Raw genomic sequence first — 21229 nt, 5'->3', positions numbered from 1 at the left:
TCAACACCCTGGGGTGGAGAGCATCTGGACCTGCTGATTTGAACATGTCCAGCCCCTCCAAAAGCTCTCTAACCTGGTCCTTCTTAGGCCTGGTGGAGTTTCTCCTGAGTCCATCTGGAATCCTGGTTGGGGAGTCCCAGTCCCTGCACAAGAAAATGGAGGCAAAGAATTTGTTGAAAAGGTCTGCTTTCTCCTCTGGTGCCAAGCATATCCTGCAGGAGTCCCACATTACCTGGTACCTTTTTCTTTCTCCCTATATATTTAAAAAAGGACTTTTTATTATCTTTCATCCTTGATGCTAGCCCTAGCTCCATATCTGCCTTAGCTTTTCCAACAGCCCCCCTACAGACCTGAGGTATACTCCTCTTTGGTGATAGCCCCTCCCTTTCACTGGGTGTATGCCTCCTTTTTGGCAATCAGGCATATACAAATGCCCTTGGTGAGCCAGGGGGGCTTTTGGGCATTCTTTCCCCCCTTTCTTCTTGTTGGGATTGTCACCTCTTGGGCTCTGAGCATTGTCTCCTTAAGGAACGACCACTGTCTTGGGAACTCAGTTCCCCTACTCTCGAGGACCCCAGCACCTCTCCCACTAATCTTGAAGTTGGCACTCTTGAAGTCTAGGGCTACTGCCTTGCTGCAGGCCCTTGGCACCCTGTGCTGGATGGTGAATTCCAGCAAGCGATGATTGCTATCGCCCAGGTGGTCAAGGACCTGCAGCCCTCTTACAAGGTCGTCGCCTGTGGCAAGGACCAGGTCCAGTAGGGCATTCCCCCTGGTAGGACTGTGCACCTCCTGGGTTAAGTGGAGGTCCTGTATCTCAGCCAGGAACGACCTGGCTGACTGCTCCTCCCAGCAGATGTCCAGGTAATTTAGATCTCCCATGACAACTACATCCCTTGCTTTAAGTGCCTCTGCAAGCTGACCCAAAAATTCACAGTCCAGCTCTTCCCCTTGGTTGGGAGGTCTATAGTAGACCCCCACCATTAAGTCCCTTTCCCCATGACCCCCCTGTATCCTGACCCAGGGCACTTCAGCCTGACTCTCCTCTGACTCCATCCTGCTGATTGAGGATGTGTATTGCTCTTTGACGTAGAGTGCCCCACCTCTGCCTTTCCCTCCTGTTCCATTTTGCCTGTAAAGCCTCTAGCCCCTAATGTTAACTGCCCAGTCGTGGAATGAATCCCACCAGGTTTCTGTGAGCCCTACTGTGTCTAGGTTTGAACAGGCTGTTTGGAGGGTGAGTTCCTCCTGCTTATTCCCCATACTATGAGCATTTTATAGAGGCACTTATGGCCTTGAATTGCTGCATGTGCCACCCCCCAATTTTCAAGACTATCTGGACCTGTTACGTACCTGTGTGCTCCTTGAGTATGTCACCTGTCTTGGTGGGGAGGTGTCCTTAACTCTTCCTGTGACCCCATACTCTAAGAGTATCTTCTGGTCTTTTTAGTCATAGAATACTGCAATGGCAAGCAAGTATATGTTGACCGATTCTTACAACAATGAAAATTAATCCAATTAAATGCAGGTGACAGATGTCAATCTGGCAGCTCTCGTGACAGAAGTCCCTAGTGCAGTAGACAAGTACGTATAAGCAAATGCCACACCTGCAAGCTGCTTCAGTTTTGGCCTGCCATTGTGTTTTGACTGAACACTGGAAGGACAACTCCATCGGAACTCAGGCCTAGAAGGGATCTCTTAGGCTACTGAACTGAATTCCCCATTATCACAAGCAACCACCTCATGCAATCTTTTTCCTAAATTTATAAAGTTCAGTCTTAAAATGAGTTAGGTTGTTTTTTTCTTTTCTTTTCCTTTTTCCTCTTGCTATTTATTTTGGAAGATTGCTCCAGAACTTCATTCCTTTTATGTTTAGATCCATCTTGTAATGCCCATCTTATTTTTTTCCTGGTCAGTTTATACCCATTTGTTCCTTGTGTCAACATTGTTTTTTCACTTCTTCCTCTCCGCCATTTGCCTTCCAAATGTATTTATTGAGAGCAAGCAAGTCCTCTCTCAGCCTTTGTTTTGTTATGTTAAATTAAGCAGACTGTTTTAGGGTATGTACAAGCATTACATTTTGGCCAGTGGAAACCCTAGGTATGCAAGCATTCAAACAGAAGCAGTTTCTGCCAGATCAAAAACGGTGGGTCTGGTAGAAATGACAAGGTAGAAGTAGCCTCCTATAGCATTTTTACTGGAGAAACAGAGACTTTTACACTTATCTCTGTGATAGAAACCACCATGCTGTCCTCCAGCATACTTCACTTTGCTGCCCCACCTCTCCCACAGAGAGAATCTGTGACTTGGCCTGCACCCTATTGCTGCAGATTAAGATTGAGATTCAGTAAAACATTACCCTGCACAGTTAAGGGACTAGGAAAGCCCAGCCCTTCTCCACAGTGCCAGGCCCGTGAAGCTGTCATCCCTGTCATTCTGCACAGGTATGAAAAGCCCACTCACCAGCACCCAAACTGGCCCCACCCCTGCACCCAGACCTGGGCCGGGTCCCTGCAGGGATGAAGAATATGTATACATGTGTGTGAGGTGGACCCTGGAGGAATAGTGTGTTTATATGTCTGAATGTGTGTGCATGCAACTGTGCTACTGCGGCCAGAAATCTGGGGCTCTGGGCATGGTGGCAAGGCCTCCCATGCTAGGAATCCCTCAGTGGAGAGCTGGGGTGATGGCAGCCCCAGAAGCACTGTGGGCAAAGCCCCACCACCATGGCCAGGCTTCCTGAAGCACCAGGCAGTGCCCTGGTGAGATCTGGGGTACTGGCAACCTGAGTAGCATTGCAGATGGAAACTTTACCACCACAGCTGCAAAACCTCACTCTTCCCATACCCAGACAACATAAACATAACCTCTGCCAAGAATAGATGACAACCCAGCCCTATTCCCACCATTCCTGGAGTTCCCCCAACCCTCTTGCTGAACCAAGACCCTATCTGAAAGGCTGGTATGTATTAGTGGAGAGTCTGTGGGCTCCATTCCCAGCAGGAGCCTGTAAATATTATTTGGGTATGGAGCAGAGCTACCAACCCCTGCCCCCCCAAACACCATAGACAGGCCCCTGCTGGGAATAGAACCCAACCCTAAACTCTATCCTGTTGATGCAGACTGGCTGTACCTGGCCTCTGCCTGGAGTGGATCCCCCACTTCCTGCTACAGCAGCACCCAACCCCCCAGCATCCTACTCAGCCTGCTATCACCCAACCCCAGCCTGCCAGTACCCAACCCACCAGTGTTTAACCTCAACCTGCTAGCACCTGACCCCAACCTGTGCTGGAACATGGTCTGTCAGCTGGTGCCAGATGGATACAGGTCCATTGTAGGCTGCTGGAGGAGAAACTGACAGGCTTGAAAAGACAGCCAACATGTCCTTGATCTGGTGTCTCAAAGCCGGGTGACTTAGAGGTTTTGCAGGTTGCCTGAAAGGGGAACATTGCCTGCTGGGGTGGCCAGCCAATCAGCCATAACCTGTGCCCTCCAGACAGACAGGGAGCCTGAAAAGCACATTGGGATATGCATACACTTGGGGACCTCTGGCAACATTCCATCAGCAGCCTGGGCACCCAGGAGCCTGGGACTCAACTGCGCCCTTTAACACTTTTACTGTGGTCTGCTGTCAGGGTTTCTAGCCACTCAAACTAAACTAGTAAACTTCCAATGGTTCACTTGAATACTTTCACACATCTTTAGTCTTCCCCTTTCTCTGTATCTGTTATAGTTTAAATCAATTTTTTTTTACACAGGTTTGCACACAGTATTTCAGATCAGTTCTTATTGATAACTTTGGACAGTGATATAAAATAACTCCTTTATCTCTATTGAAAATACCTCGGCTGATACATTCTAAGATTGCATTTGCCTCATTTTCCTCAGGCTAGCCACTGAGAAGACAGAGGGTCGATGTAATCTTGTTCCCATTTATATAAATAGCAAAGCTTCTATTGGTTCCAGTGGGCCAAGATTTCACCTGAAAACTTTTGCTTGCTGTGAACTTCAGTTTTTTGGAACCAGTGATGTTGTCAGTAGAGGTGCACCAATATATAGGTTGCATATTGGATGGTCACCTATAAAAGGAAATTGAAGTTATCCAGCCTTTGGATTGTTTTAGCCATTGATAAATATAATATGCCTTGTGGCCGGAGCCCCTGGACATTGCATGCATGCATACAGGCACATGCATGCACATGGCCAGGAAAGCAGCCAGGCAGTGTGGGGAGCAGTGCCCTGAAGGTAAGTCTGTGGAAGGGAAGAGGCATGGAGGAGGGAAGGGGTGTGGGGGGGGCAGAATGAGCCCCCCCCCATGGTAAGGGAGGGAGTGGGGCAGTGGATGGAGCTGGGGGTGCTGCCTAGCCAAGATGGTGAATGGGACCTGGGACAGAGAGTGGGATGGAGCCACAGGCAGCTTGTCTGGGGGACACAGGAGGGGTGGGGAGGAGGCTCCCTGCTGCTGTGCACACCCCACAGGGGAGGCAGGGAGGGGCCAGATTTGTGCATGAGGTGGATGCAGGCTGCTCACTGAGATCTCAGGGTGCTCTACTCTGCTGCCTTTCCCTCAGGAGCCCACACTGGTTGCATGCCCCCTTGTCCGCTGCCTACCCAGCAGCAGTGGGAGGCAGCAAATTGTGTCTCCTGCTGGGTGGGTAGGGGGTGTGTCCCTGACATGGGACCCATGGGGCAAAGGCACCAGGGTGAAGAGCCCTGAGCCCACAGAAGGCAGCCCGCACCTGCCCTTTGCACAGCTCAGGTCTGGTTAAAAGCATCCCTGCACTTAAAAATGATGGCAGTGGCACTTGAACTAAAGCTCATTCGATGAATTTAAGTTCAAGTGCCCCTGCTGCAATTTTTAAATGTGAGGATGCTGATCCCCTGGACAAGCTGCCCACGGCTCTGTCTTGCTCCCTGCCCCATTCAGTGTCCTGGATGAATCTTCCCACCCATGCTACTTCCGTCCTTCACACACCTTCCCCTCTACAGACTTACCTGCAGGGTGCTGCTCTCCATGCTACCCAGCTGCATTCCTGTAAATTGGCTGTTGGATCAGAATTGCCCTATATAGCCGGTTAATAATTGGCTATCAGTATCTGCCAAGAAAATCTTCATTGGTGCACCCCTAGTTGTCAGTCATATGAGAAATCAGTTCTCTACTTCCCTCTGTCACTTGTGCCATTCTGTAGTGTACACAGAGAAAATCACTAGGGGTGTGCAAAATAGGCTGTATTCAATTTGAATTCAGATTTGGCCCAAACTGGGGACAGTGATTTGATTAGTTGATTTGGATCACTGTCCCCAACTCGATTCAGCTGAATCCGAATCTAACAATTCAGTGCTGATTTGCAGAATCAGCAATTTGGCCATAGACTTGGCTTTAAATGTTTTTCCTACATACCTCAAGGTACTAGGTATGACTTGTGAATGCTGTGATGGTGGAGCAGATGGAGATTCCCAAAGGAAAACATGGGGGCGCCCCGCCTACTTGGCGGCAAACCCAGAAGTGGAGCGTAAGTACTTTTGGTCCACTACTGGGTCCACTGCCAAACGCAACGCCCCCCCCCATAACCCCCAGCTTAGCAATTGGCCATGGGGGACCTCAGGTGCCCCCCCAGACCCAGGAGGCACCAGCATGCTCCCTGGAGGACCCAGAATTGGACAGGAAGTGTTTCTGGTCCATTTCCAGGTCTGCTGCTGAGTGCACTGGGGAGCCACACATGCTCCTATGGGATGTTCCATCCAACTCGCCATCTCAGCATTCACGAGCCGCCTGGTACCTTTATGTATGTAGAAAAAACATTTAACACTGTCTGAATCATCAAATGTTTCAGAATCTATTTGGAGGGTTCCAATTCAATTTGGAGAGATTAAAGGGTCTCCTGATTTGATTTGGATTTGGAGATTCAGCCACCGAATCAGGCTGAATTTCTGTTGAATTGAATCAGTGACTGAAACTTCGCACAGCCCTAAAAAACATTATAACATTTGTATCAACATTTCTTAAATTAACAATGTTCATTGTATTACTATCTATTTATATTGTATTCAGTGTGTGATAGCTGCTGTACAGAGCATAAAGAAATTTGAAGTAAGGACACAACATACAGTAAAATGATAGAAGACCTGAGACAGCAAAAGCAAGACGGTATTATTAGTGTTATATATTATACTGACCATGTACACTTAACAGTTCAAATCCTTATGAGGCCTCTTTTTGGTGCACAAATGTTAATATTTAGACAATAAACTTGCAAAAAAATAAACATAAACTATAATTGGAGATCAATATTTTATTCTACTAATCTTTTTTTCAGCATTCTCTGTGGAGATTCTCAGAGTAGACTGAACTGAAAATAGTTTGGGTGGAGTGCCTGAATTTTCAGAAAAACCTACACAGTCATCAGTGCTGTAGTAACATAGGACTCTGCATAATGTCATAATGTATTAGGAGTGATAAAATAAGATCAATAAGATTGTAGCTCAGCCGAATTGTAGGTGTCAAGTAAATGCTTGGAAATGACAAGCAAACATTACAGTACTCAAGGCAATATTTTCAGAAAAATATTTCAGCTATTTGAATATTTGGATAGCATTTTATAACATTTCAAAACTGTAGTAGAAACTGTTTTGAATAAAGACTAGGATTATTCAAATTGATAATATAATGAAACCTTGATTCTTTACTGGGTGGAAACCTAGGACCAGAATTTCCTGTGGAAAAAGCTACTGCCAAATGATTCAAAATTAAAACACAGTATTCTAAAAAGTGGTGACCAGGAGAAAAATGGAACCAAAACAACAGAAAGATTTTGAAACGATTAACATTTAATTTTGTTTAAATTCTATTGTTAACTCTGCTATAAAAAAAAAATGTCTGCCATAGGGGACCACTACAAAGCACAGACATGTCAACATTATCATATAAAGTTATGACCACGCTGTGCCCAGCATCACTTGCCTGCAAAGCTTCCCCACAGAGGGACACCCTTGACCTCAGCCCCAGGTGGCCCTGCTCCCAGCTGTGATGTGCCACCTGGGGCTGGCAGCACCCTCTGCTCCCTCAGCCCCCAAACCATCTTCCCCATCCCTGCCCCACAGCCCCACTTACCTCTGTGCTCCAGGGGTGAAGGGTGAGTGTAAACCTAAGCCCAGCCTTGGCTGCCTTCCCCTTCAGGCTCCACCTTCCCCCTCCGGGCAGGGCTGGGGGTTCCCCACCCTTTTTGCAATTGACTCCTGAAGGCTGGAGCTATGCCAGCACTTTGCAAAAGTGGGGAATCCACAGATTTCTCTGCTAAAAAGAGAAATCTGTGTTTTCTCCGCTAAAAACAGGGAATCCATGGTTTTCTCCATTTTTCCATGGGAAACAGAAAACCCAAATCCCTACTCAGAAGAGGGTAATTGTAGTGTCTTTACTTATGGTGATTTTGTCTGTGCTTGCTGTTACTTCATGAATATACCCTCTACTTTCCCTCCTGCCATGTCTTTGATGTTATTATTATTAATATTACTTTTAGATATTATTAGTCAGGAGGGTTATTTTCCTTTAGCTTGTTCTTATTATGACCTTTTAATGGGGCACGGCTTACACGCAAAATATATATATCAGCCTATCTGCTTATTTGTATACACGACTGGACTCAAAGTTAGATATCCAACAACAGTCTGTTCAAAAGCATTAATTTTTTTCTTTATTTTCCTTTTTTACAACTCGTATTTAAATTCCACACACCATCAGAGGATGTAACTCTTCTTATCCAAAATGATTCTACTTTGTAACAGTTAACACACAAATGAACTGAACTTAACATTAATGAACTGACTCTCCACTAGGATCTTCTTACTTTTCTTTCATTTGGTTCAATGTCTCTCAATTTTAAGGGAGATCTTATCTCTTCAGATCTCCCTGCCTGTAATCTGTTTATCTTTATTGCTATCAGTGCCACCAATCAGCTTCCTCTTTAACTAGTGGTCTCAAACCCTCTTGGTGACCAACCAGACCAGTCATTAATACCAATGGAGAGTTTATAACAAAAATCCTTTTTTTTTCTTCTTTTTACTATTGTTGATGGATGTCCCGAATCTCTTGGAGTCCTCCCAGGGATACGCCCCTCTCTCCATTTCTTCTCGCTCCAGCAGTGAATACTGCTGCTCTCTCCACGGATCCTCCTATGGTTCTTTCTTCATTATCTTCTCTTCTCTTTTTTTTTTTTCTCCTTCTCTTCCCGGACCTTGGGTCATGCTGCTCTCTTTTTTCCTTGGAGCTTGGATCCTGCCCCTCCCTGCTTTTCTTGGTGCTTTGATCCTAATAAGGCAACAGCTCTGGAAGCGGCTCTCTCCGCTCTCCCTTGTTGCTCCCCCACTTACTCTCCTCCTTCACAGTAATGAAAGTAGATTACTTATGCAGCTTTATATTGCATATTCCTAGTAGCTGAGTGCTCCCCTTCACAATGTTAATAATTTAAATTTGATACTACAGGCTGTCAAATGATTTAAAGATTTGATCACAATTAGCTGCACAATTAAAAAAATTAGTCACAATTAATCGAGATTTTAATCACACAGCTGAAAACTCAAAATTATGCAGGTACTCTGTATAGCTGGGGGTGGGGTGTGTATGGGGGGATTTGTAAAGGTGTGGGAGGCTGTGGGTGGGTATGTGTGGGTGGCTTGCAGGGGGGTCTGGAGCTTGAGGAGTGGGAAAAGTTTGGATACTGGACTACACAAGTCACTGTTACATTCTGGTAAAACAGTTCCAGCTCTGCAAATAATTGATTTTCTGGTGCAGTAACCAAAACAAAATTTAAAGACACCCTGGCAGGATGTGGGGTGGGGTGAGGTGGGTCAGGAGTGAGGGACAGCAGCAGGGCTGGGGAGCTGTAGCTTGGGAGTGGGGGACAGGGATAGGGCATGGGCATATCGCTGCCCCCCCACAATCGTATGACCCCCTCAACAGGTGTCCTCTTTTTTGAAATTGAAAATACAGTAACTCTACAGGAATGCAGCCCAGCTGTGTATACAGCAGTGCCCAACCAGTAAGTCTGTGCAGGGGAAGGGGTGGGAGAAGGCATGGGGAGCATGTTCCCCTTTACACCTAGATTTGTGCATGGGCTGGAGGTGGGCTGACCTCTGTGGGCTGGGGCTGTGTGCCCTGCTGCCTTTTCCTCAGGAGCCTCACGCTGGCCATGTGTCCCCTACCTGCCTGGTGGTGGTAGGAACAATGTGGCATCATGTGGCTCGTAGGGCAAGGGCAGGATGGTGCAGAGCCTTAGCCCACAGTGGGCAGCCTGCCTCTGCCCTATGTACAAATCTGGGGGGCACATGCCCCCCCTCGAGCTGTGCACAGTGGCAAGGAGCTGTGCCCCTTACCCTCCATCCCCCTAGACAGGCCACGCACGACTCCATGACTGGCCCTGGCCCGTGTATCCCATATGACATTATTATGCAAATGACACTTTTTGTGCTGTATGGAGAATATCAGTTAAAATTGTACAGATATTGGTCTCTTCTATGAGGGTGGATGGGTGGACAGAGAGATACTCAGCTGTGCACTCAATAGAAAGTGTATTATTAGAAATAATGCTGAGAAAACACTTTGGGGCTTTTATTTTTATGTTTCATATTGATACAAATTTGGATATATATTAACTTCATCACCAAAACCCCCCCAACAATTTTGATTTCACTTCTAATGGTTGCTGAAAATAAATTTTAAGGAGGAACTTCATTCTGGCAAACTGTACTGATAGTGTTATATTATTTTTCCATTTAATTAGTTAAACTCTTACTATACCAGAATGCAGCATAAATCAGATGCACTGCCACCATTTTGATTTCTCTCTCCCTCCCCTCCCCCACTGCTTTTTTCCCAAAAGGCATTTTCAACTTGTATAATTTATTAGACATTGCATATCTGAGCACACACGTTAAAGGGATGAATGAGTTGAATGTTTCCAGGGATACAGGAACAGTTATGGAATATAATTCTGATGCACTGTATGGGATAGTTGTCTTTTTTTTATTATTCAGGATATAAACCATACCCTGAATAGCTGAAATTATGAAGAAATTTACTCCAGAATCAAGCTCTGGTAAAATTGTTCAATGCAGTATTTCTGTCAGAGTTTGGATACTGGACTACACAGGTCACTGTTACATTCTGGTAAAACAGTTAGGGCTCTGCAAATAATTGATTTTCTGGTGCAGTAACAAAACAAAATATTGAAAGAACCCCCAAACAACCCCCCCATTCAGATAAAATCATTTAAAAAAATTTTTGTTGCTGTTGTTTCAGACTAACTTAATTCTCCCTCAAAATTTCATTCAACCACAAAACATTTTACTTCCAAAAAAATTAAAAAATTAACAATAAAACATTTATTATAAGGAGAATAATTATTTTTTGCTCTTTTTTCTCGATGGCTGAGTTTAGAACAGTTAGGCTGGATGAAGATGACCCTTCAAGGTGAATTCTCTCCTTTGACTAAGGGAATTTGAGTTCACATTTCTCCTCTCCCAGGAGATTTCCCTAATCACTATGCAGCCTGGTATTCTGAGGTTCTTGCAATCTCTCCCATTGACTCTTCCACTGTGTATACATAATTAAACATCACTGCAAAATCAAGATGTTCCATTTCCTGAGCGAGTGCCCTAATCACTGACTGAGAAAATCATTCTCTCTCTCTCTCCTCTCTCTCTCTCCCTCTGTGTCTTGGTGGCTAAGCGTTTTCCACATGATGAACAACAACAGAGTGTTTGTGGAAGAATACTGTGTAGTCTATTGATTAGAAAACTGTTTAACATCTACTCTCTGCCTTATTTGGAACAGGGATTTGAATGGAAGACTCCTGTCTAAATTAAGTTTGACTTCTTGGAAGAATTTTCAAATATTTACTAATTTTTAATTTTTATATTTTTATATTTATTTCATTTTCCCCAAGAAGGATCTTAGGAACACCTGTTTAATTGTCAGTACTAAGGGAAATAATTTCATATACACTTTTACTGAATACAAACTCCCGAGGATATTCTTTTAGATTTGTAAACTATTCTAGCATCATCTCTTTACAGTCCCCTAAAATATGTTCTAGCACCCAAAATAGTATTCATCAGAAACTCAGCTGGTGCAACCTCATGTGGTTACACTGATCTCCAGAGCCCTATGCCTGTTTATATCAGCTAAGCATCTGATCCTGTATTAGTAAAGAAATTCAATCATCAAATGTCAGTGAAGCTTAAGATTTTGGAATTATGCGAACTCTTTGCTTCCACAGAAATGCGATAGTCACATCTGGAGTACTGTGTCCAGAGTACTCCCCTCTTACCCCCACCCTGCCATAGAAAGGATGTGGACAAATTGGAGAGAGTCCAGCTGAAGGCAGTGGAAATGGTTAAGGGGCTGTAGGGGCACATAACTTCTGTGGAGAGGCTGAAGGAACTGGGTTCATTTAGTCTGCAGAAGAGAAGACAGAGGGGGGATTTCATAGCAGCCTTTAACTACCTGAAGAGGGTTACACAGAGGATGGAACTAGACTGTTCTTCTTGGTGGTAGATGACAACAAGGAGCAGTGGTCTCAAGTTGCAGCAAGGAAAGTGTAGGTTAGATATTAGGAAAAACTTCCTCACTGGGAGGGTGGTAAAGTATTGGAGTTACCTAGAGGGGTTGTGGAAACTTCATCCTTGGGGGTTTTTGAGGCCCAACTGGACTAAGATTTGGCTCGAATGGTCTACTTGGGGGTGGTCCTGCTTTGCATAGGGGGCTGTATTAGATCAGTGTTTCCCGACCACTGTGCCACAGCACAAAAGTGTGCCATCAGAAATGAACAGGTGTGCTGTGAAATTTTGCCACGGCAATGAGATACAGAAGGTATGAGGATGGGGAATGCCTTAACTGGTATGCCGCAGAAAAAATTTATCACTGTAAGTGTGCCTTGGGCTGGAAAAGGTTGGGAAACACCGGACTAGATGACATCCTGAGGTCCCTTCCAACCGTAATTTTCTATGATACAATCCTATGGTGATTGTTCCTTGTTTCCCTGTCAGCTTTCCTTGTCTAAAGTTACCTCATTATAACTGGTTCTTCTTTTCTTTTTCTCCTTTGACAGCTCCTTCAGGCTAGATTGAATATCTACATTTGAAGGCACATCAGTTAATTTCTCTCATGTCAGATCCATCATTGTGACTTCTTGCAGGCCAGATCTGAAAGTAACCAGGAACCTGACCCTTCTTTGAGCATGGAAGCCCTTGGAGTCAGAGCACAACTAACCACTGGTGTAATCCACATCAAATCTTCTGCCTCAGATCTGACAGCTAAGAGCTGAGCCCTGACAAAAGCCACAGCCTTAAATTCCAGTTCAGTCAGAATGAAAAGTCAAAAGGCTTAAAATACCATGTCCCATTTTGGGAACAGCTGTCTCTAAGCCTGACACCTGAGAAGTTCAATAATGAAGAATTAGAGTAACAACCAGAAAATGGATCATGGGGTCTAGCCAGCATCCAAAAAATATTTCAATATGTAGCCAAAAGGAAACATAAAGCGCTTAAGTGATTGCAGGCGAAGCAATGCATTTACTACAATATAGGAATGTTGGTTTTTATGGGGAAAGAAGACCTCCATCATCCCATGTACATATTCGAAGCCATAGAAGAACAGAGCGCCAGTGATGCTAAATGCTTAGAAGGATATTGTCTCCAGTCCTCTGCCCAAATCTGAAGAAACAGTTCAGTTGTTACAGATTGCATCTCAATGCACTTCTCGTATTTGCACTGTCACTTCCATTCAGGGTAATGATGTGCGCCATCATTTGCACAGATGGCCCCATGAGATTTTTGACCACAACAAGCTACGTCTTGCAGGGGCTCCAAAAGGAATTAAAAAATAAAAACTGAAGAAAACAATTGCTCTCTCTTTATGGTGAGGATCATTCCCTAAAGGAATGTGGTCCTTTCTTAAGTTTAAAAAAATATGAGAAAAGCATCAACATGATAAAGTGGATTTAAAAAGGGATCTAATATTTTTTTATGAAATTCATTTTATATCATAGTAACAGCCAAGAAATTGAACGTATTGAACTATATACCCCAAATGTTCCTGTTGAATGTTGACAGGATCCTCCCAATTACTATGAAAGAAAAAAGGTCATTTGTAATATGTATTTGACATAAAAGTTTTTATAGCCATTTATCTATGCTTCATGAAGAAATGTAAAAGACAAACAGCATTTTCAGTTTATTTTTCTAAATAAATGTGTTGTTTGTATTATTTTCAGTCACTTATTTTGGCTGGTTTTCATTACCCCCAAAAACAATTTAAGGATAGAACCAAAACACAACTGTTTTGCCATGTTAAATCGTAACGATTTGCAGACTGAAAGCTTTAATACAAATACTGTAATTTGTAAAATTATAAAGTATATTTATACTGGCAGATATGTATGAAGGACAAGAAGAGGAAGTATTTTAACTCTTAGTTTCAGAACATAGGTTATTTTGATATTCATGTGATGGGATATAGAGATATATAATGGTCAAGGTTTTTCTATTGAGATGGTATTGTAACAAAGAAAGATTCAGGTGGTAACGAATGGAAAGAACAAAATCTAAATGTTGTCTGATATTGATGGTTTCCTTAAATTACACAAAGACACTTTGACAAGTAACTCACTTCATTCAGGAACCACTGTTCTTTCATACTGGGCCGTTAAAGATGCCACTATTTGGTCAGGAACAATTTGGAAACCTAAGGGGTAATGTAGTGTGCTCATTACAACAATTTATACAATCCTTACTTTGCAAGTAGGACCAGACATTGTATCCATGCAATGCAGTATTTTGTTATCAAGTCATTGAACACTTTGATGCTAGAGCTGTTTTGAATAAAAATATATTTTTTCCTTTTTTCATAGTCCTTATGCCTCTGTGTAATTTTAAGAGAAAAAGTGAATCACGTGACATTGAATTATCTTAACTTTATCCAGCCAGACATGGCTTATTTATAAAAATAAGTAGGCTTTCTTCATTCCCTTTGCTCTTCTATGGGACATGCTAATTACATGTTTGGTAAAGGAAAAGTGTCTTTCAAAAAATTAGTTCTAATATAATTATACACCTGAAATGGGGAGATGGCTTAATAATGTACTGCTATGTTCTTATGAACTGTGAATGTGTATGTGCAATCTAGTTTTTGAGGGATGAAATGACAGAACTGCTGAAACGAGTTACTGGAACAGTTGATAAGGTTATTTTGCTTTTGAACAAGAAAGAATTGCCCTTGCTTGAAACTGTGCAGCCAAAAATACAAACTGGACCTGGTTGAAAGAGGAAAAAAATACATTGGATTAATTTTAACTTACTTCCTGTTTGATAGCATCTGTGATCCTCCTAGGATTGTTATGAATTTTTACTTGTCATGAGCAGGAGGGGCTTAAATATGATAGTGAAAGCTCTGAATTTCCATCTAGGCCAATGAAAGATAAGACCTCTGAGCGTTTTGTAGGAGGAGGTGAGCTTGTTAGTTCACACCTGGGTCACCATATTTGTTTGTTGCTTAAAAGTGTGCATGACAATTCAAATGAACCAGTAGCAATTAAATGGTTTAGATTAAGCAGTTGAAAACCCTACCAGTTCAAGGCTGTAAAAGCATTCATTTGGCTGGCTGCCTACTCTAGAGACTGCCCAGCAAAGGACATCCAGCCAAGGGGCCTGACCATGCATCCCAGTGTGCTTTGTAGGCTTTGCAGTCTGCCTGGAGACAGGTGAGAGCATGGAGGGAACAGGTCAGGACACATTGACTGAAGCCCAGGGGAACCACCCCCATCTCCTAACAACAGCCGCTTTCTCCCTCCTCTCTCTCAGTTGTCAGGTTATCAGATGCCTCTGAGATTGCTATTTTGAAGCTGGGGCTCTGGATGTAGTGGGGGGGTTGGTCTTTGCCTGTGGTGAAGCTGGGGCTTTTCCCCTGCCACTGCGGCTGGAGCTGGAGCTCTGACCATGGAAAGAGGGCTTTGACCACTGGGATCCAGGGACTCTGGCCATGGAAACCCCATGACTGCCACCAGAGCTCAGGGCTCTCAAGCCAAGCCAAAGACAGCATCTTCCCTACACTGCATTTCAAAGCCAGTGCCAGCAGCCCCGCTCCTGGGGCTGCAGGTCCAAAGGCGTGAGGTGGCACCAGGGAGTAGATGTGCCCCATGGGGTGGTGGCAGGACCACTGGGCTCCTGGCAGGTGGCTTTCCCTGCCTGGTCAGGCTCCAGAGGGTTTACAGTTTAACAGTGATGGAGTCATGGAAAGAGATTTTCGCAGCCACAGGGTTGACAACAGAAAGGGTTTGGTCTGTGATGGTGCAGTCTCTTTTGAGTGGGAGGGGAGCAATGTACACTGAGATGCTTGGATGACGGCAGAGTAAGCTTCTGTCACTTGGTAAGTGTACATGTCTTCATTAAAACTGACTAACTCCTGTCAAGCTAGACTGAGATCTAATCAGGCAAGGTCTAAATGAGTGCACCATTTTAGATCAGACCAAGGGCTATGAACATGTGTATACCAGGTGAAACTGGATTATAATGTTCTACATGCAATGCTTGTATCCTGAGCCATGTAGTTTGTTTCTGTTTGCTCATTACATGACCCAAATTTTATATATTGGGAGACTTTTATATTTGAAAATTATCTGAAGCACTCATAGGTGTTTAATAAAGCTACATTATTGTGGCAGTAATAAGTGCATTTCAAAGTGGTCAGGAGAAGATTTTTAAAGCTGAGTATTCTCTTAATATTATTAGCACAAGTATTAAGGACATTTTTGCTTTCTGCAAGCCTTTTCACATGTAAAAACTTGTTTAGCTGAAAAATTGAAAGCAAGTGAGAAAAATTAAAAATTAAATCAGCAGGTTTAATATTTGGAAATGCATTTCCTGCTATACTAGCTTACTCTAGAAAAGACCCAATATCATATTTTTAATATACTAACAGCATAATATATACCTGTTTATCTTCTAGCCACAGCATTGTATAAGGAGATATACAGTAGAAATAACCAGGAGACAGTGGTTATGAACAAAACTGTTACTCTATGCTAATAATAGATAAATAATAAAGACCCATAGGCCTGAATTACAAGTTGTCTCCCTGTAAAATATATGAATTTTGGCAAATTGTGGTAAAAATATACCACATTATGGCAAAACTGACCAGAGTTCTCAGTAATTACATTCAGCTGCTGGCAGATCTTTATTAACTGAGGTTTTGCAAATTTCTGGAAGGTACTAAATACAATTCACTACTTTCAAAATAAAAGTTAGTCAACATAGGACAGATTCTGCGATCAGCAGCTTTGTTATAAATTCAGAATCCTTGACATATGTGGACTTAGGCCTAACTTAGATGAGTGTAATAGAGGCAGAATTTAACTGAAACATGTATTGAATCATGAATAATAGACTAGTTTCCTAAACTGTTGGACAGAAATCATTAAAATTAATAAAAACCCCATAATACAGTTGGTTGGAGTGATTTAGATTAATTTGCTGTCTGTGAGTTATGTTGATGTCCCCTTGAGATAACATTTCCATTTAGGAAAAAATTATGTCTTACAGGAATTTGAGCATCTCTTGGTAAATAATTGGATATGATTCTCTTATACGCACTATAAAGCTTAAGAACACAAGGGACCATTACTATGTATACACAAATCCAAGATGACTTTGAATTTAAGATGATGCCCCAATAATTAGATTCTAGATGTAAAAAATGTATAAATTTGTCCTCTACCCCTTGGGGCCTGTCCCCCCTCCCCCACCACCACCACTTGCCTCCCCTCCTGCCTGCCCCTCTGTGCCTGTGCCCCCTGATGCCTGCCCCATCCATGGTACCTGCACTATCTCCCTATCATGTGTGCTTCCCAACCACTTGTCCTTCTTCCAACTGCCCCCCCTGTGGTGCCTGCCCCTCCTGCTGCCTGCTTCCCTGCTGCTTTCCTCCATGCCATCTGCCCCTTTCTTATCACTTCCACTGCCTCTTACCTTCTTCTCAGCTTGGACTGTGACCCCCTTACAGCCTGGGGCACAGAGAACATGATAGTTCTGGCTGTAGTTGAACCATGCAGCAACAGTTAGGATAGCAGCAGCTCCACCCCTACCCCTGGAGCAGGGACTACAATCACTATTCCATGGTTACAGTGATATATATATAACCTGCTGCTGTATGGGGGCTACAAAGGCAACATGTTCTCTGTGCCTAAAGCCAGAGCAGGCTGTGGTCAGAGCTGGAGTTGGAGCTAGAAGTGAAGCATAGGGTGAAGGGTGGGGGGAGAGGGCAGGCAGCAGAGGTAGAAGAGTAGAGCCAGTGAGGAACAGGGCATGGGGGACAAGTGGCTGTGGCTCTGACTTCTACCCCGAGTCTGAGTTGGGACCAGAGTCAGTGCAGCAACAGCCCCCCTGCCCAGCCCCAGCCCCAGCCCCAACTTGTACTTGACTCCAAGATGAGGGCTGTTTTTTATCATGTTGCATGGCGGGGTGGGGATTGTCTTGGATTTAAGTAAATGTGGTAGATTGTCCAGTTTGACCTCCTGCATGTCACAAGCTAACATACTTCACCAAGGTACCACCCACTTGAAACTTTAGTTCTAATAAAGTATTCTGGGCATAAAACGGGAAGAGTTTTACTGAAGTCAGTTTCTGATGTCTAAGATCCAAACACTGGGGCTCCAAGTTTAGTATTGTGCATATGTGTGTTTATATAATAGGTTAATATTCAAATCATGATTAATTAATGAAATGTTTAAGAATGTAGCATCTGGGCATCTGAAGAGGTAAGTATAGTTGAAATACTTACATTTTCAGAAAGAAAAGTATAGCTACCACAATATCTGGAAGGTCAGGATGGGTCCTTGAAACATATTTTGCCAAATGATTCTCATCATCCAAATCTCTAGAGTTTATGTTGAAATCTATAATACATTTTGCTGTACCAGCTGAACTGAAAACCTTGAACCAGATTTTTAAAACTATTTAGGTCCCTAAACAAAAAGATAGTGGCCAAGCCCCAATTTTGGCCCTTGGCATTGCTCCTGTCAACACTGAAAGACTTAAGGGTTAACATTTTGGCAAATAACTCCCTCTGAAGAAAAAATTTGGTTTAGAATGCTTTTCTTTTGGTTCAATTGAACAGAAGAGGTACGTTAAAATATATTAAAAATGCAGAATATAGAGGTAGAAGCAGTTAGAAACATTTCAAAATCCAGTTGGTCAAAATGAAATTAGGAATATTATTGGGCATTTAAAAATATGTATGGTGAAATTTTGTCTCTGTTGAAATAAAAGTGTTATAAAACTGAGATCATTAGTGTCAGGATTTCTCCAAATTTCCTGAAAAATGTTGTCCTTTTTTATTAGGTTTTGCTAACATGAAATCATTAGTTCTGCAGAATTTATTCACATCAGTAATCGCAATGTCTTATGATATAAATAAGACAGCATTAGGAATTCAATTTTTCATTAGTGAATAGGATACATTTGTAATAGTTTTTGTCTCTCTATGTTGTTACAAATTGAATAAAGCATAATAAACGCAATGTGGAAATAGGATCCAAAAAGCATCACCTTCTATGTAATATTTAAGACATTATGTACTTAAGATACTGGGAGATAAACAAGATATTAATATTTATTTTCATATGCTCAGAAGAAAAAAGCTAACTAAATGAATCAACATTTCTTTTTTCTTTTAAGACTTCAGTGATTTCTAGTACAAAAAGTTTTAACTGCAACTTATTTGTTGTGTGGCAGATGTTTTAAAGCATTCACCATCAAGCAATGTCATCTTTGTTGCTTGCGCAAAACCCATTTGGGATCAAATTAACATATTTGTAAAAGTAGACCTTTTAATTATTCTCTCCTTAAGTAAATGCATAATCTGATAATTATGATGTGATTTGACAAATGAGCTGTCATTCATCATTGTTGTCACTGTCATGATGACGTGCATCCATCTTTAGATCGTGTTATTTAAGAGTGATGACATAATACCAACTTTCAAGAACAAATTGTACTTTTTGAAAAACAAAACAGGTCCTTAATCACAATACCCTTATAGTCCAACAACTAATACTATTTATATGTCAATATTCCAACAACACTATTTTTGTAACATATCTTTCAATATTTTTCTACAGGAATATAATTATCCAGTTGTGAAATGTGCTTTCTCAGTTGTAGTATGAATTAGAACATTTTTTCCCCAATGAAAAAATCTGACTAAAATTCTGAATTTTTTTCTATGTTTGGGTTAAAAATAGATACTCAAATCTTGAAACCCTTTTAAATATCCTAGATTTTATTCTGCTCTTTTTGTTCATTGGAAAGTAGACTTAATGCCTAGTTTCTTGTCACAGCTAGTCTTATGAGAGATCCATTTTTTCAAGACAATAGAAAATGTGTAAAAACACTTAATCTTCCTGGATTTACGTTGTGATTAAGGACACTCTTGTAACAAGAGTTAACTACTAAAAATTCAAAGCCATAAATTTTAACTCTAAACCTTAAATCTGATTTAGTTTACAAGATTAAGGTTACCCTGAATTTAATCTGGAATACAGTGGAATTGTATTTGTCCATTGTTACAGAGCTTTTTGTATCCTCAGTTAACAAATACTTACCAAAATTGTTCAATAATATTACAGTTTCTTTTAATATAAAATATTTACTATTAGAAATGCAAAGCTGGATATAAGGACAATACACAATTTATATTGGATATCATTTACAAATAAGATTCTTAAATGTCCAGTAATGCAGGGCATAATACCACCACTGAATTTGCCCAGTACATTTATTTTTAGAAGCAATATTCAACATTGTCTCTGCAACAGAAATTCACTTATTGTCTTTCTGAATACACTTTATAACTTATAAAGAGATAGCAGTGTTAGTCTGAATTTAGGCAGAAGGCAGGTCAGGATATGCAGTGTTTTGCTGCTCCCAGGAACTGCAGTGGGATCCCAATAGAAGTATATTGAGGTGAGGAGAGGGGTGCTGGGGCTGCGGAGGAGGGAGGCAGTTGGTGGGTCTGTGAGCAGTTTGGTGGGAAGTGGGAGGCTGATGGATGCGAGAAGAATTGGTGGTCTGTGGTAGGGGAGGGTTGCCCAGTTGGAGAGGGGTGTCAGGGAGCTAAAAGTATCTGAATCAGGGCCTGGAGGGTGGGGAGGATTAACACAACCTTGAGGATGAGGAGAGAAGCTGGGCTTTCCCAGCCTAAGGGTTGCTCTGTGAATGGAAACAGGTATTTAAGAGGTTGGAGTAACCTGTTCTCAGTCTAAGTTAATGCACCTCCTGACATGAACTGACTTGGATCAGGTGCACCATATTTTGACTGAATTAAAGCCTCCTAATGCCTGCACAACTGGGTATTTAGACTGACCTAACCCTGGTTATGTACATATAAGGCCAGGTACAGACATTACACTTTTTTGGTTTAGGTGGTCAGAAACTGGTCTAGACCTAGAACAGAAGTTCAGAATATATAGACTGCTTAAAAAATGGCAGGTCACAGTCTAAGATAGACCTGGATCAATGTGGTATCAGCCTTTTTCAATCTAGATTAGATGGGTGACTCAAACGTTAATTCCAGATCCACTCACGAATCAAGGTAGTTGCTGTCTGCCAGCATCCCAGGCATTTTTGCAGCCTCCCCACACCTAGCCTCCCCTCACAGGGAGCTGGCCAGGCTGCAGAAATCTGTCACTGATGCCGCCACTGGGGGGGAAGGGGAAGGACACTTGGCTCCCTGGAACCGCGCCTGCTCGTGGTGCTATGGGGGTCTCTTGGTAGCCTCCCACACACCCACTGAAAGACAACCACAGCATCAGGAGACACTGTAGTGCCCAGGAGCTGGGCATGGTTGAGGTCCCCTTTCCCCTCCCATCAGTAGCTGTATCAGTGATAGGTTTCTGTGGCTTGTCTGGCTCCATAGCACTGGACCTGCTCACAGCACCATGGGTTCCTGCACACCCATCGAGAGACACCTTTGGCCCTGTGAGCCAGCAAAGTGCCAGGGAGCAGACTGGGCCAGAGATGCCTGTCACTGACTTGGCAGTGCTTGGCAATCTCCAGCAGCCTCAAAAGACTTTGGGTCATTCTGGGAGGCGTGTTTGAGCACCTTTAACCTTCTTGCTTCAGCCAGTGCAGGCAGCTTTACTCCCTCCACCCTCTCTGCCAAAGGATAAACTTCTGTTTT

General features: G+C 42.7%; 1 protein-coding gene across 2 annotated transcripts in view; it reads left to right on the top strand.

Moving 5' to 3' along the window:
- Positions 1–13906, top strand: part of PRR16 (proline rich 16) — a 287865-nt gene extending 273959 nt beyond the window's left edge. For both annotated transcript variants that reach the window (XM_019555343.1, XM_019555344.1), the window contains exon 3: positions 12105–13906. The gene's annotated coding sequence lies outside the window, so the exon portion shown is untranslated. The remainder of the gene's footprint in view (positions 1–12104) is intronic.
- The last annotated feature ends 7323 nt before the right edge of the window (positions 13907–21229 follow it).

This window comes from Crocodylus porosus, unplaced genomic scaffold, assembly GCF_001723895.1.
Source record: "Crocodylus porosus isolate Cpor-Errol unplaced genomic scaffold, CroPor_comp1, whole genome shotgun sequence".
NCBI lineage: Eukaryota > Metazoa > Chordata > Crocodylia > Crocodylidae > Crocodylus > Crocodylus porosus.
Note: the sequence above shows the minus strand (reverse complement) of the source record. Positions and strands in the feature narration are given on the sequence as shown.